This window comes from Nerophis lumbriciformis, linkage group LG14, assembly GCF_033978685.3.
Source record: "Nerophis lumbriciformis linkage group LG14, RoL_Nlum_v2.1, whole genome shotgun sequence".
Classification (NCBI taxonomy): Eukaryota; Metazoa; Chordata; class Actinopteri; order Syngnathiformes; family Syngnathidae; genus Nerophis; species Nerophis lumbriciformis.
Genome location: NC_084561.2, coordinates 20,273,200 through 20,297,224, shown reverse-complemented (window position 1 = coordinate 20,297,224; position 24,025 = coordinate 20,273,200). Strand labels below are relative to the sequence as shown.

The following is a 24,025-nucleotide window of genomic DNA, read 5'->3' as shown; positions in this document are numbered from 1 at the left end:
TTTCAGTTGAACTTCAGCATTGGAGCATTCACACGCAATTCCTTCTGGAATTGCTTCATCTAGTTAATACATTTATATTACTAAATACTTATTATAATAATAAATTATTGTGATAATAAAATCATAGTTATTATATAATACCATGTTATATTTTTAATGGAACATTTTCCCGTGCTAATACTTGTTTCAGTGTCAGTGCATATACAGTATTTTTATACAGTAGTCTCTCTCTCTCTATCTATCCATCTATCTATCTATCTATCTATCTATCTATCCATCTATCTATGTGTGTAATTTCTATTACAGTAGATTGTGCAAATGTACCTAATTAAGTGTCCATTGAGTTGTTTAGGTCAAATGTGATATTATAATCTGTATTCCATGTTGTTCATGATGACCAAGTCAAACAGTACTAAATTACAAGACATATCATGTGTCTTATGTATTAAAATCCAAATTGTAGCATGTAGAAGATTGAAGCTCCCGCTGCTCCCGCTGCAGACTGTGGGGGCGTCTTTATACTCCCAGTAAGGGTGGGCCATATTGAATTTTGATATCAATTCAACACCAAGTAAATACAGGTCCAGTTTTGTGTCATCACATCAACACCTGTAAAAGCTGAGTGACTGACTAAACTAGTAGATACAACCATGGCACTACTACAACACACCTGAATCAGTTATCAATACTAGTTATTACTTACCCATCCATTTAATCCACTATATGACCCTCCCTAGTGTGCTACTGATTGGCTCGCCAGTGTCTGACCATGTCTGTGACCCAGACCGCTCTGGCTGCAGTGCTTTCTGCTGGTTGTTCAGGGGAGTGTGTAATTCCACATTCAAACTCGGTCACATTTATTTGTGCATCTGGTTTGTAGTAGGAATGTCTCATCGACACAAAAGCAAAAAAGTGATCCATCCATCCATTTTCTACCGCTTGGCCCTTTTCGGGGTCGCGTGGGGTCGCTGGAGCCTATCTCAGCTGCACTCGGGCAGAAGGCGGGGCACACCCTGGACAAGTCACCACTTCATTGCAGGGCCAACACAGATAGACAGACAACATTCACACACTAGGGCCAATTTAGTGTTGCCAATCAACCTATCCCCAGGTGCATGTCTTTGGAGGTGGGAGGAAGCTGGAGTACCCGGAGGGAACCCACGCAGTCACGGGGAGAACATGCAAACTCCACACAGAAAGATCCCGAGCCCAGGATTCGAACTCAGGACCTTCGTATTGTGAGGCAGACGCACTAACCCCTGTTCCACCGTGCACATATGCAAATTCGATACAAACACTATGGACTGGACTCTCACTATTATGTTAGATCCACTATCAGAATCAGATTCAGCTTTATTGTCATTACACAAGGTAACAAGATTGAGGCCATTCCATACAATGCGATGTGTGCATGCAAGAAAACAATGTGTAAATATATAAAAACATGGACTGGACTCTCACTATTATGTTGGATCCACTATGGACTGGACTTTCACAATATTATGCTAGACCCACTCGACGTCCATTGCATCCGGTCTCCCCTAGTCTCTCCAAGGTTTCTCATAGTCATTCATATTGACATACCACTGGGTTGTGTGTTTTTCCTTGCCCTTATGTGGGCTCTGAACCGAGGATGTGGTTGTGGCTTGTGCAGCCCTTTGATACACTTTTGATTTAGGGCTATATAAATGAACATTGATTGATTGAAATACAAAATCAAGCATATTTATATTAAAATCTCAAAAATATATTTACAAATACACGTTTATTTATACAAATTCTTGATTTATTTGTATGTCACATTTTTATATTTATACATTTTATTTGTATGTATTTTTAAATCTCAATAATATATTTACAAATACGCATTTATTTATACACTTATTTATTTGTATTTCACATTTGTATTTGAATATTTAGTAATATATGCCAGTGACGTGCAGTCATTGGAGGCAGGTGAAACGGGGCCTCACGTGCCACCATGGAAAGAAAAAAAATGTAAAAAGAAAAAAAAATAATTAAATTGTTATGTATCCAGTGATTATACTATAAAGTTATTTTCCATTTAACTTCACCAGTTTTAGATTATTTTTATTCAAAATCGCTGAATTTTCACATTTGCCGTTCAAATACTGAGAAGAGACTTGCGGTGATCAGCAGCCAGTTGAGGCACGTCACTGAGTTGAGCCTCACCATGGATTGCGCAATGACTCTAACTGCTGCCTGCTGTGCAGTGAGACCGTATTGCTGTATGAATTATATTATACATTTCCATAGTTTAGTTAGCTGAGGTATATAATGTACAGTGTATTTTGTCAACAACTGTATGTGTGTAACGTATTTCTTGTGCTGAGCAATCATAAAACGGCTGCGAAGACGCACTGTGTGACGCTCACAGTAATCCCGCCTCCTGGTGGTAGAGGGCGCTAGTGATCCCAGAGATCATTCTTGCGACTACTCGGTTGCAGAAGAAGTGACAACAAGCAGCAACAGTTAGCAGCGATCGTTAATTTTTCCCTCTTGCCTGGACTTTTAACATGGAGGATTACATATCTAAAATAAAACAGTTTTCTAAACTGGACTTTCAATCGAAGCGGGAGGTAATACTTAGAGGAAGATCTCCATCGAGACAGAGAGACTTTTAAAACTGAAGAATGATAAGGAAGACTTCTATAAACAAGTTATCAATGCTTTTGTTCAAAAGGAGCTGCGCATGGACTTAATTTATAAGTAAAGGTAAGACCATAATAACGTTTTTTTTATTAAATGTGCTTTTTTGTGTGCTACAGTTTGTATGTGTTAAGTTAAAGTACCAATGATTGTCACACACACACATTAGGTGTGGTGAAATGTGTCCTCTGCATTTGACCCATCCTCACCCCCTGGGAGGTGAGAGGAGCAGTGGGCAGCAGCGGCGCCGTGCCCGGGAATCATTTTTGGTGATTTAACCCCCAATTCCAACCCTTGATGCTGAGTGCCAAGCAGGGAAGAATGCTGGTATGAGCTTTTAAACATAACCCGTTAACTGCTGCCAATCAAATGGTGAATAAGATACTCTTTAGGGTTCATATGTTTGTAAATCTGACTGTGATGAAGTCAGTGCCTCACCAGCCATCAACCTCACGTACCGCACGTCACTGATGTGTTATCATTTTGATGTATATAAGTTGATGTGAGACAATTGTACTTCCATATTTATGAGATTATTAACGTGCTAAATTCGACGGCCCTATTTTGAACAATACCACAAAAAGGAACTGTTTCTAAAATATACACTAGTATCAGTCCGATACTGCTCCCACGGCCCTTGGTATCGATTAGATCGATATTTGGGGTGGACCTCCCACCCACCCCTCCCCTCGTCTCTCCGCTTCGCCGCCTTCGACGTTGCTTTCATGTTTTTTTTTTTTTCCAAGCTTCTTCATCCTCTCGGGAGTCGGAAGAAGTGTGCGTAAAAAGCGCGCATGTTGAATCCTCGTCTCCTCCACTTGGTTCTCTCCTCTCGTCAGTGCGCCGTGGCCATGTTTGATTCTTTATTTCCTGCCAGCCCTGACCTTTAGTTCGCTTTTCGGAGCGCATTATATTTGTTTCGCTTGTCTGCTCCGTGCCGGTTTGTTGCAACCTGACCGAGATCAGCGCGTCATGTAACCAACTCAGGTATGTTTGTTCCTCTAAAACGCTACATCGCTTATTTGTTGTGATGCATATGAACATGTGCCTACATTTGTTATGATTCTTACATGGTGGTTTGCATTTTGTCCCTCTTACTTTTTCTTAAAGCCAAACTGTTCTCTTGCACTGGATTACAATGGGTTTGTGTACCTAATGAAGTGTCTAGTGAAGGGATGCCCAAAGTAAGGCCCGCAGGCCAAATTTGGCTCGTCGTGTCATTTCATTTGGTCCGCCAAAGGGTGGCTACCAATTAGATTACACATTCATACTGACCTCTTTCAAGCCAAACACTCATTGATGGCATGTTTGCAACGTTACATATAGGGCTGCAACAACTACTCGATTAAAATCGATTACAAAATAGTTTTCAATTAATTTAGTGATCGATTCGTTGGAACTATGCTATGCGAAAGCACAGAGGCTTTTTTAAAATGTTTTTTTTTTTTAATTTTTTTTTTATGAACCTTTATTTATAAACGGCAACATTTACAAACAGCTGAGAAACAATAATCAAAATAAGTACAAAAACAGTACAAAACAGCGCCAGGGCGGTGCTGAGGCGACGTCTCATGAGGTGGAGGTAAGCTAGCCAATGATGTGTCATGTGCAGCTCACGTGACGACGCCGTCTTTTTTGCTGGAAACATTCGAAAAATGCAGCAGGAAAACAGTACGGATAGTTCAGCGGAAAAACATCTTGAGGTTATTGCTTCAATGGAGAAAAGTGTACGACCTAAGTTGTCAAAAGTGTGGGAACACTTTACTTTAAAGACTTCAAAGAAGACAGTTTCCTGCAAAATGGCACCTGAAAAGGAAACATGTTGGAGCCATGAATGAAGGGAAGAACTCACAGTACGTAACTTTTTAAGTCCATAGTGGCAACAGGCATTCATGAGTTCAGCTTTTTTGTGAGTAGCGTTAACGTTATGCCTTTGTTGCAACGCGGGGCTGATAATGTGTCTCCGGCATATTTGACTCCGTTTTGAGAGAGAAAACGCAAGGTTACCAATTTCGAAATAATCGTAACGGACAGGAATATCTCAGGTTGGTTTCATAATGGATTAATGTAGCCGGGCCCGATTAAAGCTATATAAATATATTTAGATTTGAGTGACGCTTTAATATAACTAAACGTTATCAAGGTGCTGGAATATTTCATGCTATTATTTAGAGGCAGCCTAAAATGAAACCTTTATTATTCACAACAGAAACGTGTACAATATCTGATTCAGTTCTGATCTGATGAGTTACATTTCTGTGTTTATTATTGGTGTATGCTGCACCCCCAATGTCCAGAACATGGTGCCAGTATGCTGTTTTTTTTCAATAAAATACCGGAAAGGATAGAAATGTAGTTTCTCTTTTATCCGATTATTAATCGAAGTAATAATCGACAGATTAATCGATTATCAAATTAATCGTTAGTTGCAGCCCTAGTTACATAGTTTTATGAAGTAATGTAACAAATAATGTACAGCATTTATTTACCTTGAAGAGTGGACTTTTACGATATCTCCTTTCAGCACCTTCGTCATCAGCAACTAATGGCGGGGATGCTTGTTTGCAGCCAAAATACTGGCAGTAAGATTTGGTATGGGAAAAAAAATGACATTGTAGAAAAAGTTGTATTGGCAACAAATAAATACAAACACTAAAAAAAAACTATTTTTTGGTGGAAATGTTTTCGATGCCCATGTTTATAATTTTGTACTCTTGTTTTTGTGTTTCGAAGGTTTTTATGATCAACCTTTTTTTTCTACATTCGCTTTTCTTTTTTACGGTTTCATTTCTTTACTTTTCAGTTTTGTTTCTTTTCACTGTGGACGGGGTTTACAACAATTTGACTAGAATTAATCTTGCAGGTAAAATTCCATAGAAGAAGATGGGCGGACATAGGGGCGTCTAAATCAAGTTTAAAAAGCTTCAAATTATAAAATTATGAAGCAAAATTAGTTGTTTACATTTTTCTTGAGTAGGCTTGTGTGTGTTGCTGTTGGCAGATTATCTTCTGCTCAGAGAGAAAATGTGTATATTTAAATATAATATAGTGAGCTACTCTACTTTTATTACGTTTTGACTACCGCATTTTTCGGAGTATAAGTCGCTCTGGAGTATAAGTCGCACCGGCCGAAAATGCATAATAAAGAAGGAAAAAAACATATATAAGTCGCATTTTTGAGGGAAATTGATTTGATAAAACCCAACACCAAGAATAGACATTTGAAAGGCAATTTGAAATAAATAAAGAATAGTGAACAACAGGCTGAATAAGTGTACGTTATATGAGGCATAAATAACCAACTGAGAATGTGCCTGGTATGTTAACGTAACATATTATGGTAAGAGTCATTCAAATAACTATAACATATAGAACATGCTATATGTTTACCAAACAATCTGTCACTCCTAATCGCTAAATCCGATTCAATCTTATACGTCTAGTTTCTTACGTGAATGAGCTAAATAATACTATTTGATATTTTACGGTAATGTGTTAATAATTTCACACATAAGTCGCTCCTGAGTATAAGTCGCAACCTATGAAACTATGAAAAAAAACTGCGATTTATAGTCCGAAAAATACGGTACTTACCTAATTCGGGAAGCAGAGTGGTCAACTTCGTTACTTTCAAAATTGGTTTTATATATGCAGTAGATTTCAGCGCTAAGAGGTTGTTAGAATATCTTTATTTATTGTAAATTTGTAATGTATTATGCTTTAATTTATTGTTATTCTTAACGAGGGGAGGCATGACTCTCTTTACAAAGCAAGCAAAATGACTTTAAAGCAATTATTTTTAAATGTTAGTTGTGGTACAGTTTATAGAAGTTTCATTCTAAGATTGTTTTTTATTTTTTTAATCAAATGTAACAGGGCAGTCAACCATCAGCTTTGCTCAATTGACGATGATGTACTGTAGTTGGATGTCCTCTCAGAAACACGCCTGTGAAGGAAGTCCAGATGATTATTCAGAAAGGCAGAGGTCTTCTTTACGTACAGCAACATCACAAAGTACTCTCCGATATATTATTTTTTGAAGATGTTTTAATGTAATTGTTAATAGAAACGTCTTCTCTAAAAGTTCAACCTATTTCTTTAATTAATTTTGAATAATCTCTCAGCTCTACATTATAGCAGTTGATGTTTTAAAAATATGTTGTAGGTTGTACTTTCAAATATGCATGTGAATATTATGTGGAATATCATTTAGGATAGCTGAATGTATTTCCTTATTTTGTATTATTTGCAATTAAGGCAGGAAATGAATCACAATAGCGGTAGTTTCAGCACATTGTTTATTAATTTATACAAGTGAAAATAATACTTGACAATAGAATACAATACGACACACAATAAGACATGAGTCCACCTATTTAGGTCTAAACATAGAAATAAAGATAGATCAGATGTAAGGCTTTACTTCCAAATGCTGAAAAAAACCTGTGCATGAAGTTTTCTACACAGCCTGGATTGATTGATTGATTGAAACTTTCATTAGTAGATTGCACAATTCAGTACATATTCCGTACAATTGACCACTAATGGTAACACCCGAATAAGTTTTCCAACTTGTTTAAGTCTGGGTCCACGTAAATCAATTCATGGTAAAGAAAGGATATGAGGCTCTCTCTTGAGGGAACAAGAGGAAGAACCACCAGAGGTTGCTCAACATTACGATTGTTGAAGTCTCGTATTTTAACACAAATTTAGATTACTCATCTCACACCAAGCTTTACATGTCTGTTGTTAAATGTTTTAAATGAATAAATACAGCGATATTTTTACATTTTAAAGTCGCTCTTTTCCCTCCTCGTGGAAATGTAACAACGTATTGCTCCATACGGAGTTTCGCCAACACGGCTATATCGAGACAAACACTTAAACTCGATTTAGAGCCCCTTGGCCCTCCGGTCTTCTTCTACGGGGTTTTACCTGCTCCCGGTTAAACTTGTTGTAAGCTCCGCCCACAGGCACCCGACCCCATGTCAAATCACTGCCGTTAGTTTGAAATCGTAAAAAAAATCAACTAAACCGTAAAAAAGAGAAGCGAATGCGGAAAAAAAGTTGATCACAAAAACCTTTGAAACACACAAAAACAAAAGTGTGCAAAAATATGAATTTGGCATCGAAAACATGTCATAATTCAAGAAAATATCCACCAAAAATATTGTATTTTTTCAAATTTTGTATTTATTTGTTGCCAAAACTTGTTTTGCTGCCAATACAATTTTTTCTACAATGTCAAAAAAAAAATTCGATACCAAATCTTACTGGCAGTGTCTTAGCTCCATATGCTTGTAACTCTAATTTTTGTTTGCACTTTAAATCATAATAATTAGCTGAGAGACAGTTCTTATCTCAAAACACTCCTAAGGGGCCCTATTATCAAACCATGGAGGCATTGCAGAGATATACCGGTATAGAGAATCATTTTGCCTTCCTTCATACTCCCTCCAAACGAGCCGTTTGAAATTTGTTCTGTTGTGTGAAATATTCTGTCCTATCTCGTCAGCGGATATCTCCATATATGGTAAAGTTGTACCCAGAGTGCTTAGTGCGAGTTCGCAGTTGTAGTCCGCACTGTAGTCAATAAGTTCCTTGTTTATTTACAAGTTAGAATGCATTAAAAAAAATACATCCGTTGTCATGTCTTTCATAATGATTGTGAACGATAGGCGAAATTCCCCCAAAAAGTGCAGTTACCTTTTAAATTGAGGCACTACTGAACGTTGCTATAGATTTCTGGATTTGAGCATCCTGGGGTTGTACAGTATACCAGTACTAATAAGTACTTTGGTCATAATGAATTAAAAAGTACTATACTGTCATTGAAAAACACCGGTCCTTTTTTTCCATGGACATGATGGCGCGGCGTGTTCACATTGCTACTAGTATGAGCTGAGGCACATGTCGCAAATCAACACACGCGCATAACACTTGCAAGCGGAAACAGTGTGGAGACAGAGGAAGAATGAACATATGTTGGCTTAAAAAATAACAATAAAACTAAATCTCTAAACATTGAAACGTAAAACATAGCGAGCTAAGAGCTGACGTCCGTCCAGAGTGTTTTTGCTACTTCTAAATCACAGGTCCACGCCTCCATGGCGACGGATAAACTACAGTTCTGACAAATTATCACTGCAGGATGAGGTATAGCTAAACATGCTTCACTACACACCGTAGCTAACCGCTAACAGCAAACTAGCACTCCTGAATTTAAACAAATGGGTGGAGCTATACAACTATGCACTGTAATGATACCAAGTACAAAAGCTGTAGATAGTTGATACGACAATGATTACATCGATATTTTATTTATCATCAAAAAATATTTGGTCATTTTTTAATTGTGTATAAACTCAGAAAATACTGTATGTCCCTGGACACAGGATAACTTGAATTATGACCAATGTATGACCATACTTGCCAACCTTGAGACCTCCGAATTCGGGAGACGGGGGGAAGAGAGGTTGAGGTGGGCGGGGTTGGGGGGTCGGGGTTGTGGTGGGGGGTTAGGGGGTAGCGGGAGGTGTATATTGTAGCGTCCCGGAAGAGTTAGTGTTGCAAGGGTTTATGGGTATTTGTTCTGTTGTGTTTATGTTGTGTTACGGTGCGGATGTTCTCCCGAAATGTGTTTGTCATTCTTGTTTGGTGTGCGTTCAGTGTGGCGCATATTTGTAACAGTGTTAAAGTTCTTTATACGGCCACCCTCAGTGTGACCTGTATGACTGTTGACCAAGTATGACTTGCATTCACTTGTGTGTGTGTGGACTGGGTGTGTGTATCATGTGACTGGGCCGGCACGAAAAAAGCAGTGCCTTTAAGGCACGCCCCCAATATTGTTGTCTGGGTGGAAATCAGGAGAAATTCGGGAGGATGGTTGCCCCGGGAGATTTTCGGAAGGGGCACTGAAATTCGGGAGTCTCCCGGGAAAATCGGGAGGGTTGGCAAGTATGTGTATGACCCTGTAACTATTTGGTATTGCATCAATACCAAAATTTGTAGTATCACCCAAAACTTACGTAAAGTATCCAAACAACAGAAGAATAAGTGCTTATTACATTTTAACAGAAGTGTAGATAGAACATGTTAAAACAGAAAATAACAATATATTAACAGTATATAAACAAGTAAATTAATAATCCATCCATCCATTTTCTACTTCTTGTCCCTCATAATTTTGACAGAAATGACAATATGTTACTGCATATGTCAGCAGCCAAAATAGGAGCCTTTGTAGCTCTGGTTCTTACTTGCTACTAAAAGAGAAGTTGTCTCGTATGTTCAATGTTATTTAATGCCACAATTGTTCTTTGATCGCAATAAGAAACATAGGTTTAATGTATCATAATTTTCTGTTAAAATAAAGCCAATAATGACATTTTTGTGGTCCCCTTTATTTTTGAGAAGTATCGAAATACATTTTGGTACTGGTACCAAAATATTGATATTGGGACAACACTAGAAAGTACACCATTTTTTAGTAGGAAATCCACACAAGTTTTACAACATGGGTTCCCAGGTGTATTTGAGGCCGGTCAATGCGGCGTTACAATGCATGCATACAACCCCCTTTGGGACGGAGTTGTAATGGCAAGCTACATTCATAAACAGTACCATCATAATGTGGTACTGTGGACTAGACTCTCACATTATCATGTATAATTTAATAACTGTACCCACTTGGTGTCCATTGCAGCCGGTCATCCAGAAGTGGGGGGGGTCCCCACATCTGTGGCCCCTTCCCAAGATTTCTTCTTTTATCCCATTTTGGGTTTTTTGAGTTTTTCCTTACTCTGATGTGGGTTCAGATCAGGGGATGCCCTTGTGGTTTGTGCAGCCCTTAGAGGCACTCGTAATTAAGGGCTATACAAATAAACTTTGATTGCTTGATTTATTAATTGAATGTGTTTGAGCGAGGGCGAATCGACAATTTAAATGTATTTGTTGAAGGCCATGACAAGTATATGGAAAACGAGACCATTGTTGTTAGCACGAGTCCTTCTCTCCTTAGTAACGGATGCTCGTGCTTTGTATGGCAAAGCAAAGCAAATAATACACTATATATCAATATCTCAATACTATAGTCATTTGTTTGCATGGCAGTACTGTCATCGGTTGTCAATTCACACAGATGCGATGTTTGTTGTGTGCACGTGTGTGTTTAAAGTTTAGGTGAGCGGGTCTAAAACGAGCTGGAGAAGTGCAACGTAAATTATTGAGGAGCCTTCAGGGTTGCTAGATCTGTGTTTTCTTGCCACGCGGCTGCACGTCAACTGCTGTAGTCGCACAATAAATGTGTCATGTTCCAAACCACACTGCAGCTGGAGGACAGGAAGCTAAACTCCAGTGTCTTGTTGTGGCTTCACTCAGACAGCCTTACCTTGATCTTGAATATACAAAGTCAGCTGGGATAAGCTCCAGCTCACTCGTGACCCTGAGCAGTTATACCACAATTCTTGTAGTGTGCAGCCACATGTGTAATACCACTGAACAGTCATAGTGCAGATCAATGTTTCACAACCTTTATTGAGCCGAGGCTCACATTTTACATGAGAAAGCAACTTATTTTGTTGTACCCTGTGATGAGGTGGCGACTTGTCCGCCCGAATGCAGCTGAGATAGGCTCCAACACCCCCGCGACCCCTAAAGGGACAAGCGATAGAAAATGGATGGATGGATGGAATGACAACAGGTTAATTATGTACCTGCTGCCATCTAGTGGCACTGATCAGTATCAGACGATTTTCGGGGGAAAGTGTGTAATCGCCATTGCCGTTTAAAGTCGATCACAAACGCAGATCCCTTCTTGCTGATGCTGTATTTATTTTTAATCTCCCGGCTGACAAGCCACACTGCAAAAAGTCAGTGTTCAAAAACAAGAAAAAAAAATACAAAAATGAGGGGTATTTTATTTGAACTAAGCACAATTATCTGCCAATAGAACAATAAAATTTGGCTTGTCAAGACTTTTCAAAACAAGTAAAATTAGCTAACCTTAATGAACCCAAAAATACCTTAAAATAAGTATATTCTCACTAATAACAAGTGCACTTTTCTTGGTAGAAAAAAAAAGAGACCTTTTTGCTCAATATGTTGAAAAATATTCTTAAATTAAGTAAATGCTAGTGCCATTATCTTGACATAATGATATGCGCTCAGCATTACATTTGTTGAAACCAGCAAACTTATACTAAAAACTAATTTATCGTTCTTAATGGAAAGGCAACTGCTTGTTACTCTCGGGGTCTCCGAGCCGCTCAGGCAAATCATATTGTCTAAAAATGCATTTTTCCATCGATAACATGACATCATCGTGCCAAGTGCGTGCTCTTTCAGTCAATTAGTGCACATATATACAGCCTGGCCTCCGGCCAAAACATTTTTAATTGTAATTTTGAAGAATTTATCTGAATGTGCATGAACTATTTATGTTCAAAATTGTTAGAAATGTCACATATTAAATGTTTAAATATTAACTGTCAGTTTATTGTGCCAACTGTACTACTATATGAGTACGTATTTTCTTTTGTTTCATTGAAAATAAAACAACAAAGTTCATTTGGCCGTCATCCGTTTTAATTATGAGACACAATTGTGTCAGTCATGATTGTATTTTTCTCATGCTTGAAATAAGAAATTATTACTTTAAAAAAGTAGTTTTATACTTGTGACTGTTGATGACACGGCTTTGCAACAGTTAATATTCTAGTTTCAAGCATGTTTTGCTCAATATAGGTCATAAAATCTCAGCAAAAAGCTGTAATATCTTATTGAGATAATTAAGGACCAAAATCCTTCAAACAAGTAAAACACTCTAACATAAATTTCTGCTTAGTGAGAAGAATTATCTTATCAGACAGAAAATAAGCAAATATCACCCTTATTTGAGATATTTAATCTTACTTAGATTTCAGGTTTTTGCAGTGCAGCAGCTAATTATGTATCCACATACACAGTGTGTAGCTGTTTCCCTAAGTTAATAACAATATCCTCTATTTGGTCAAATAAACTCAATTTCTTTGTGTGTTAAGTTTCATTATCACTGGAGGATGAGGCCAAATATGTTACACACCGAGAGCGAGCCAAGAGTAGGCATGTTAATATCTAAGCGAACTGCTAAGCTCGCTTGAAACAACACCAAAAAAAAGGTGCTTAGTAAAGTTTAAGAAGTATTGATGGAACCACGTTACAGCAGAAAGTAAGCAGTTATTAAGAGGAAATTACCAAGTAGATTAATAAGGTTTAGAGAGAGGATAATAGGACTGTTGGTGTGTCAGCATTGTCACAGTGCTATTTCGCTCAAACAATTGTATGTTCAAAAAGAGAATAAGGAACTTATTGAAATATGTTGATATTGTTAAACTGTCAATAACATTTACCATGAATACATTTTAAAATGGGTAAGAATTGGTAGCATAAAACCCTGATCAGAACGTCTCTACACGATTGCAAATTGAGTCAGCGCGCATTGATTTTGGCATTGTGTTGACCCATACATAGCTTTGTGTTCCATTTTGCATTGAGCATCCCCTCATACTCAAGAATATTATCAGCATTCTGTGGATGTGAGCGTTGATTTGAAGTCCAAGTGAGGGTGAGGATGAGGTCAGTAAGAGAAAGGACTTTTGGCATTGCTGAAGGCCTTTGGAGCTCACATTTAGAAGCTTCAATGCACCAGGCTTCTGTATCACACTTAGGCTGAATACCAGATCTCTCTCTCTCTCAACCCTACCCCCTTTGCCTTGCTCCTACGCCTCAAAAGAGAGGGTCATAACTTTGTGGTGGAAAACACGCCCAAAGAAATAGGACAGTACTCGCCATGTACATTTTGAAAGTAAATTTGTAGTTAAGTCTGTTAGTTGCTGCCTTGATATAGTCTTTTACTTACTAGCTAAAGCCGCGTTAGTGAGTATGATGAGCAATTATAAAATAAAAATTCAATACATAGCTATATTTATGTGAAGTAGCAAAGGAACTGTGACCTTGGTGACATGGTATTGGAGATCTCCAACATGATCTGATAGAAAACATCAAGCTCGATATATGGTCCCTCTCCAACATCATTCCAGTGCCAAAGTCTGGAGATCTGTCTCAGCCGAAAAAAACTATCGTGGTTTTAGCCTGACCTGTGTTACAGCGAAGATCAACAACCGCATGATACTAAACCGGATTCGTGTTGCCATGCCATTGATCCTCATCTGAGGGACAACCAAAACATCTTCAGAAAGGGAAGTACCACTGTATCCCATATTGTTGAGGATGCAAAGAACAATCTTGCAGCAGTCGTCTTGTTTCGTTGACTTCAAAAAAGTTTTTGACTCAATAAACAGAGGCACAATGGTCCCCCCTAACCTTAGAGGCCGTGCACAAGAACACGAGAGCCAAGGTGAAGACACCAAACGGAGACAGCGAGGAGTTCGTCATCCAGTTGGTCGTAGTTCTGTACTACGCACTCAGAAAAGTCATTACTGAACAATATTGCAGTCTAAAACAGCATTTGTATCACAAGTGTCAAATAATTATGGTTGCATATTAATAACAGGTACGAAGTCTCCAAGGCAAACACGTATTATCAAGTATTTGGTAACAAACGTGTCTGCATCATTCAATTTACAGCGCCATTAGCTTATTTTAATGAATTATTGTGACCACTAGGTGTCGCCAGAAACATTATTGCTCCACTTTAAAAAGCATCAAGGCGTTTCTAACATTCCACACTACAAAAGGATCATCTAACTGTGATTTGATGCTCGTTATCGACCAATACTCAGGGCTCCAATATCGGTATTGTATCAGAAGTGAAAAGCACCCCCTAACGATATTTAACACTATTAAAATGTATGTTCAAAGAAAAACACTACAGCTCAGCTTTGTAGTAAATTTCCAAAAAAATGGTTAGGAATCTTGTAACGTTCTTCAACTTTATTTGTAATTATGACTGTGTTGAATTGTATCTTCAGATTACCACCGGCCAATGCCAAAATGAGCTGCAGGCTTCAAACAGCCCCCAGGCTGCACTTTAGACTCCCCAGTGCTAAGATAATATACATTTTAAAAATGCAAGTAATTCAGGCAAATACGCGCAAACGTCATGGATAAAACAAATGCATCAAATATTTACTCCTCGCCTTTGGGTACAACAAGCCAGACGTTTCCCTTGGAACCTCAGTCACGAAACACACTCGCTGTAATCTGAGCCATATGGGAATAGAAAGGAAAACACTTTAAAGATTGAATGGATTGACGGTTGAGTCTCGTTCCATTTTGTAATACATAAAATATCTTCCCTAACTTAATTTTATTTTCCATCGTTAGGAATTCAGCCCTAAACTTGTGATCGCTGTCTTATGCAAGATTTGCTGGAAGCTTATAAACAGTGAGCACATCTTTTGATACTAATTGGCAACCTCCTCATCAGCCTCCTCATCGTCATGGGAAACGAGTCACCAAGTGATGAAACCTACTGTATATTTTGACATGAATAAAACATGTTGAGCAATATTGGTGCTGACAAGAGGATGCTCATTTGGAAATGGTTGTAGTATTGGACGATAGGCGTAACGAGGGTTGTCCCGATATTTTGGTACCAATACCAAAATATATTTCCATACTTTTCAAAGTAAAGGGGATCATGAAATAATTAAATTTTTGGCTTAATTTTAACGATTTTACATTTTAAATTAAAAGGTATTAAACACACTGGGCTTTTCTTGTTGCACGTACAGAACAACTTACGATTTTATATATTACATAAAGCCTGCCATAATCCAGGATGGGGGTCGGCAACGCACGGCTTTCGAGCCACAAGCGGCTCTTTAGCGCTGCCCTAGTATCTCCCTGGAGCTTTTTCAAAAATGTATGAAAATGGAAAAAGATGAGGAAAAAAAAAAAAAGTTTTGTTTTAGAATGGTTTCTGTAGGAGGACAAACATGACATAAACCATCCTAATTGTTAGAAATCCCACTGTTTCCAAGAGTGTGTATGGTGTGCGACTATGTGTAGGAATTAAAGAGTGTTACCAGGTGTGTTGAGCGAGAGGTGAGGAAGTCCAGGGGGGGAACAAGACAAGCTCGGAGGTCCGTGAGCAGGCAGGAAGTCGGGGGCGATAGAGAGGCGCACTGTACAGGACAGGTAGCTACGTTCTGGCCCGGAACGCAGGTTTGCACTGTCTTAAGAATCCCAGGGAGCTCATCAGCGACAGGTGTGCGGATTGCAGATTGATTGCGGCTGCCTGCTGCAGCCGGAGTGGCGTGCGCAGGTGCGCTCTTGGAGGCATAATCAGCAGAGCACACGCAGACCGTGACAAAACATGCTTCACTGATGAGTATTTGGCGCGCGCCATTTTGTCCTAATTTCGGAAGTCCTTGAACACACCATAGTTTGTTTACATGTACAACTTTCCTTGATGCTGCCACAGAAAGACGCGTTTTATGCCACTCCTTCTTTGTCTCTATTTGTCCATCAAATGTTTTATGCTGTGTGTGAATCCACAAAAGTGAGCTTTGTTGATGTTATTTACTTGTGTGGAGTGCTAATCAGACATATTTGGTCACTGCATGACTGCAAGCTAATCGATGCTAACATGCTATTTATGCTAGCTGTATGTACACAATGCATCATTATGCCTCGTATTTTAGGTACCATATTTTTCGGACTATAAGTCACAGTTTTTTTTCATAGTTTGGCCGGGGGTGCGACTTATACTCAGGAGCGACTTATGTGTGAAATTATTAACACATTACCGTAAAATATCAAATAATATTATTTAGCTCATTCACGTAAGAGACTAGACCAGGGGTCGGCAACCCGCGGCTCCGGAGCCACATGCGGCTCTTTGATCAGTCTGATGCGGCTCAGCCGCATACCCTGCTACCACAAACCCCGCCCCCACCCCAACCCTGCTCTCTCACACATCAACCCCCCCTCTGTGCATCGGTTGTGGTGAAGCGTTAGGGCTGCATGGGATTCTGGGTATTTGTTCTGTTGTGTTTATGTTGTGTTACGGTGCGGATGTTCTCCCGAAATGTGTTTGTCATTCTTGTTTGATGTGGGTTCACAGTGTGGCGCATTATTAGTAAGAGTGTTAAAGTTTTTTATACAGCCACCGTCAGTGTAACCTGTGTGGTTGTTGACCAAGTATGCCTTGCTGTCACTTACGTGTGCAAGCAGAAGCCCCATACAACGTGTGGCTGGGCCGGCACGCTGATTTAAGTGGGCGCTAAATGCTGTACCATCACGGCAAGTTCGAGAGAACAGTTGTCTTGACAATCATAGTCTGCCGGAAAAATCGGGAGGGTTGACAAGTATGACGCTGTCACGTGCCATTCATATAAAACCCGCGGGCTGCACTAACATTCAATTTTCATATTAAGGTGTGGGCCGCGTGTCTGAGACTCTTGGTTTATACATAGCACAAAGCAAGAAAAAAAACTTTGTATGCAGTGTTATTTCATTTTAAATTTCAAAATAATTTTGTGGCTCCCATTGTTTTCTTTAATTTGTGAAACTGGTCAAAATGGCTCTTTGACTGGTAAAGGTTGCCGACCCCTGGATTAGACGTATAAGATCTCATCGAATTTAGCAATTAGGAGTGACAGATTGTTTGGTAAACGTATAGCATGTTCTGTATGTTATAGTTATTTGAATGACTCTTACCATAATATGTTACGTTAACATACCAGGCATGTTCTCAGTTGGTTAATTATGCGTCATATAACGTACACTTATTCAGCCTGTTGTTCACTATTCTTTATTTGTTTTAAATTGCCTTTCAAATGTCTATTCTTGGTGTTGGGTTTTATCAAATACATTTTCCCAAAAAATGCGACTTATACTCCAGTGCGACTTATATATGTTTTTTTCCTTCTTTATTATGCATTTTCGGCCGGTGCGATTTATACTCCGGAGCGACTTATACTCCGAAAAATACGGTATATTTGAGGTCATTTTATTTGTAGTTTCCTTCAACTTGAGCACACACATCTTTACCTTAGGCCATTCTAAGCCAGTAATTTCCAGGAGTTATCACACCCTCTGAAAAGCCTCCGTTTTAGTAATGTTTTCCAATGTTGTAAAAATGTGTAGAATAAATATTACATTTCAACATTTCTGTCAACGAATATTTGCATCAGCCTGCGACACATAGTCATTTTGATAGAAGGCTAATATAGCTAATATAGACACTTACATCATTTTAACACTTATATAAGGCTTTACATTTTTTGCGGCTCCAGACAGATTTATTTTTTTTTTTTTTGGTCGAATATGGCTCTTTCAACATTTTGGGTTGCTGACCTCTGATCTAGGATTAGGTTAGAATAGAATAAAAAGCTTTACTGACATTTTATTATATGCTTTATGATTTATGTTTGGAATTTGTTCTTTATAGCGTTGAATAATTTTAGTGTATTTGTACCCTGGCAGTAGATGGAGTGGGAGAAGATGCTTGCAGAAAAATACTTCTTCTCTAACCAAGGTTTCATTTCATGCTACTGTCCGATAAAGGCCCCTCAACAGTCTGCTTTGCTGCCATCTGCTTCACTGTCACACACCAAACGCCCATGCAAATGTATGCTAATGAAATGATTGCGGTTGTACATTACTCCCTCAAAGAAAGAAGCTGGAACATTTCATTTGCTTTTATGAGGCTATGGTGCTGACCAGCAGAAAGGAAGTACAATAATTGCCAGAGTCACTATTCTGGGTTCAATGATGCTGCGCTGCTGTTTCAGTATGTGCTAAAGAGTTGCGGTTGAGACCTCTGCAAACCTCATAAAACCGCGTGACGCACAGCAGTGTGCATGGTTAATGTCACTTCCTCCTGCCAACCATGTCCTCACTGAATATTTGCTTTGAACTGCTGAGAAATTAACCCAACCTCCATGTCCTGTAGTTGTAAGTTTTCGTCAGCCCAATCGCAATCACACTAAGTAACTTTTTGGATTATTTTGGACTCTTGCTATTGGTTTCTATGGTTATTAAATATAATTGTTGAGGAGCAATCGCACTGCAGTCGTCGATGCATGTAGATGTTTTTTTTGTCAGTTTTCGTAAGCCTAGTCGCGATCACGTTGAAATAAATGACGCATCATTCAGGGTTTCCCCTTAATGTAATTGAATGTGGCGCGCCGCCACAACATTTTTATTACCGCCACACCTTGAAAATAAGGGTTTAAAAAAAACCCAACTGTTTTCACATATTCCTCTGTAAATTCACCAACATGTCCCCGTGGAGTTAATGAGTCTGTTTAGCTGATTAGAGAGCTAGCTTCTGAAGCTAGTTGGTCCATGATGATGACTTCTGTTTTGTTCGATCAGCCATTATACTGCCGTGTTACATACACTGTTTGGAAACGATTAAGGTATGTGGATAAACATAAAAAAAATATTTCTGTGTAAATAACTCATTTTGCAACGTATATATCTGCGGCTTATATTCTGGTCCGGCTATAATATGGAACAAGATTTTTTACCCTAAAATATAGTGGTAAAATTTACGGTAATTGTTGAGGAGCAAGAGTACTTGAATTGGCTTTCTTTGGTGTTTGTCAGCCTAACAGAGAATGCCTTTGGTGAGTTGAATGTAAGAACTCTGACTTCAACGACGGTTTGCAGGTCTGGGTGTCTTAATACTTTTGTCAGTATACCAAATCCTACTGTAGTATCTGGTGAGCCAGCGTTTTTAAAGTACCAGTAGATTGGATAGACACGTTGCCTCTCTATTGAAGCTATTATCATATATATATATATATATATATATATATATATATATATATATATATATATATGTATATGTATATATATATGTATATATATATATATATGTATATATATATGTATATATATATGTATATATATATATATATGTATATATATATGTATATATATATATATATATATGTATATATATATATATATATATATATATATATATATATATATATATATATATATATATATATATATATGTGTGTGTATATATATGTATATATGTATATATATATATATATATATATATATATATTAGGGATGTCCCGATCCAGGTTTTTGCACTTCCGATCCGATACCGATATTGTTTTTGCATTTCCGATCTGATACCGATACTGACCGATACTGACCGATACTGACCGATACTGTCCTATCCGAGCATGTATTAAAGTTTAAAGTTATTTAGCCTACTTAGTTGTCAGAATCATGTTGAAAAGGGTTTTAGTACTCTTGATAACAACTAGCCAGCTGAATTAGGGGAGTTTGAATAATACACAATGGTTGGTAACAAGAAACTGACCTGTTTATTGAAGGATAAACACAAAATAGACAAAATTATACATGACAAACAGAAATGGCATCATTGAACTAGGCTGGGCGATATGGCCTTTTTTTAATATTGCGATATTTTAAGGCCATATTGCGATACACAATATATATCTCGATATTTTGCCTTAGCCTTGAATGAACACTTGATGCATATAATCACAGCAGTATGATGATTCTATGTGTTTTGATTGATTGATTGAGACTTTTATTAGTAGGTTGCACAGTGAAGTACATATTCCGTACAATTGACCACTAAATGGTAACACCCGAATAAGTTTTTCAACTTGTTTAAGACGGGGTCCACTTAAATTGATTCAGGATACAGATATATACTATTTTGATGGTGTGGAGTCTGGGCGTGTGGCACCGAATGGAGATAAGCGTCTCGACAGACGTCACAATATTTGAACAATGATGACGAAAACTGTTGTCTCTGTCGTGTCCGTGTGTCGAAAATTGTTATGCGCTTATTTTTTTATTTGATTTTGTGCGTGGCATAGATTTGCCTTGCGCAGAGGACGCTTGAGCAGGCGCGCACCTTAGCAGCTGCGCTAGCATCACAGCTAACGTTAGCCATGCCGCTACCTCGCTCTCTGCTGGGAGAGGACGTATACGTATGTGACGTATGACGTGACAGTATGTGACGTATGTAAGAAGGTGCGTTCGCTGTCTGTGAGAGGGAGACACAGGAAAGAGTGAGAAGAGCCTGTCGTGTAATGCCAGCAGCTAAAAGCAACTGAGTGAGAATTGTGGATGTGTTGAAGGTGTGCTGGAAAATGCGGAACAGAAATTACGGAGCAGCAGAAAAGTGGAATGTATTATTTAAATAGGTGCGTTGGAAACACGGACCGGGTTTTTTTTTTAAACTGGATCTGGATCGGCATTTTCCCATGCCTTGCCGATACGCAATTTTTGGCAAATATCGGCAGCCGATCCGATCCAAATATCGGATCGGGACATCCCTAATATATATATATATATATATATGATTTATGACACCAAAGGATATCCAAAGATTGCAAATAAATAGATATGATCAAAATAGTATCAATCTCACAGAGATTCCCGAGCCATTTTGAGAGATAATGTCAGGTTCAAACACTGATGACATCTATTAAACAGACAAAGAAGCAAGGAATTAAACAGAGACATAATTCAATTTAGCTCAATTGAGGAGAAACGTCTGGGCTGTACTGTTGTACAGTCTCCCACCACGCTCTGACGAAAGATTGTACGCCTCCTCTTTTATTTGGACTTTCCCTGATTACATGGCAACAGCTGTTTCTAAAGGGGCGGGGGTCGTAAACAGCCGCTGCCTTTGGTCACAAAACAGTTCAAAGAAAAGGTGCCTGGAGGGGGATCAGGTCCTGCTTCCTCTCCGCTTTGTAGATCTCGGGTCAAGACAAAATCTTCCTGTGGATTACAATACATCAAAGAAACCGACACCTTTATGTCGCTTCCCATCCTACGCAGTGGAGTTTTACAAGCCTTCTGCTTGGTAAGATCAAAGACAGCTTTTGTCTGCTCGCCAGGAACTCATTGAAACACAAAGTTTTGTGATAACTTAGATACAATTATTCTGACAGATAATGAGGAAGCCAGTCGCGTGATTGTGTGACGTTGCCCTAGGAACCAAAGATCCCTTCCCCATCAACAACAATGCTAATCAAGCAGACTTTGTGAGACCCAACAATAATTACCTTGGAGAAAATTATGATCCAGAACCTTGTATTTTTGAGCCTGAATACAAAGAGGATGAGCAATAGGTTTTAGAAGTCGAGTGCTAAACGGATGCAGCTTCATTGTGACACTGTAGCATCAGCAGCATTGCTAAGTGCTAAACATACAAACTAACCATAATAAAACAAACATTTATTGTACAATTTCCACTCTCACTGGGATGCCGACCGGTGGGACACTCAGATAATTCTGTTTAGATGAAGAATTAATCACAATCCTCTTGAAGGGTTAAAAAGAAGTTACTGCAACTAGTGTCTTTTTTGACATCTGGATGTCAAAGTCGACTAGCCTGTCGGTCCATGGCCACATGTGTCTACTACCAGGTGAGAGATGCATGAATTATAATCTAGAATTTACTTTTAGCAAGTTTAAGACAAAGTAAAAGCAGCCGCCGGCTTAGTGTGTCAAGAATGGCAGCTAGCATTAGCTCACTGCTATCAATGCGCAAATAAAATAGTCTGTCTGCATTAGCGCTTATAATAACAATATCACTCATATTTGGTTAATTTTTCGGTCACGACATGTAAATGGAGTATTGTTGGTAGGCCTGGGCCGATACCAAAATTTGCTTGACGATAAATTGACGAAACAAAGCAAAAATAGCTAAATAAAGTATTGAGAAACAAAGTTGCAATACAATATTGAACATGTAGGCAGAGGTAGAGTTGTACATTACTTAATAATCAAGTTAGGACATTTTTAAACAGAAGTGCAGAGTAACAATATAAACACTACAGTTTAAACAGATGTATTATTAGGTAATTTGCAAAGTGTTTAGAAAGTTTACTGCCAACCATGCTTTTATGTCCTCAAGACAATTTAAAAGTTATTTTAAACGTGTCACCTTTCTTTTACAAAGGAACACAAATTTGCATATCATCAGCATAAAGATGATACGATATATTATATATTTTTTAAATGTGTTGTGAATGGGCAGGATGTACACTAAAAACAGGATTGGTCCTAGGATCGAACCCTGAGGGACACCACAGGACAAGGGAGCACAGGCTGAAGCCGAATCATCAATTTGGATCTTAAAAGTTCTGTTTGTCAGACATGACCTGAACCATTTTAAACCCTCACATTGTTCTAAGCCAGTGTTTTTCAACCTTTTTTGAGCCAAGGCACATTTTTTGCGTTGAAAAAATCCGGAGGCACACCACCAGCAGAAATCATTAAAAAACAAAACTCAGTTGACAGTAAAATGTAGTTGTCGCAATTGTTGGATATGACTTTAAACCATAACCAACCATGCATCACTATAGCTCTTGTCTCAAAGTAGTAGTACTGTTACGACCTGTCACATCACGTCGTGACTTATTTTGAGTTTTTTGCTGTTCTCCTGTGTGTAGTGTTTTAGTTCTTGTCTTGCGCCCCTATTTTGGTGGCCATTTCTCATTTTTTGGTATTTTCCTGTAGCAGTTTCATGTATTTTCCCGCATCTACTTTGTTTTAGCAATCAAGAATATTTCAGTTGTTTTTATCCTTCTTTGTGGGGACATTGTTGATTGTCATGTCATGTTCGGATGTACTTTGTGGACGCCGTCTTTGCTCCACAGTAAGTCTTTGCTCCACAGTAAGTCTTTGCTGTCGTCCAGCATTCTGTTTTTGTTTACTGTGTAGCCAGTTCAGTTTTAGTTTCATTCTGCATAGTCTCCCCTAAGCTTCAATGCCTTTTCTTAGGGACACTCACCTTTTGTTTATTTTTGGTTTAAGCATTAGACACCTTCTTACCTGCACGCTGTCTCCCGCTGTTTTCGACATCTACAAAGCAATTAGCTACCGGCTAGTTACTCTGCCGAGCTCTAGACAGTACGGAAACTCAACAACAACACATCATTTGCAGACTATAATTACTGTTTTGCAAAAAATATTTTTAACCCAAATAGGTGAAATTAGATAATCTCACACGGCACACTGGACTGTATCTCACGGCACACTAGTAGTTAGAAAACACTGTTCTCAGCGACTGATGAGAGTTGTGTGATCCACTGTGTCAAATGCAGCAGTTAGATCTAAAATAATAAAAAATTGCAGAATCGCCAGAATCAGTGGATATTAGAAAGTCGTTAAAAACCCTTGAAAGTGCAAATTCGGTGCTATGAAAGGCTTTAAAACCAAATGAAAAACATCAAGAATAGCGTGCAAATCAAGATAGGACTGTAAGTGTAAAAGCTCTCTTTAAAATCTTTTAAATAAAAGGAAGCTTTGGAATGGGTCTACAATTTGATAAAATAGAGGGATCTAAGTTTGGCTTCTTTAGCAGAGGTTCCACAACAGCTTGCTTAAA

General features: G+C 38.5%; 1 protein-coding gene across 2 annotated transcripts in view; it reads left to right on the top strand.

The window, feature by feature from the left end:
- Positions 1 to 3,450: 3,450 nt before the first annotated feature.
- Positions 3,451 to 24,025, top strand: part of LOC133616787 (protein FAM163A-like) — a 55,775-nt gene continuing 35,200 nt past the window's right edge. For both annotated transcript variants that reach the window (XM_061976390.2, XM_072914722.1), the window contains exon 1: positions 3,451 to 3,657. The gene's annotated coding sequence lies outside the window, so the exon portion shown is untranslated. The remainder of the gene's footprint in view (positions 3,658 to 24,025) is intronic.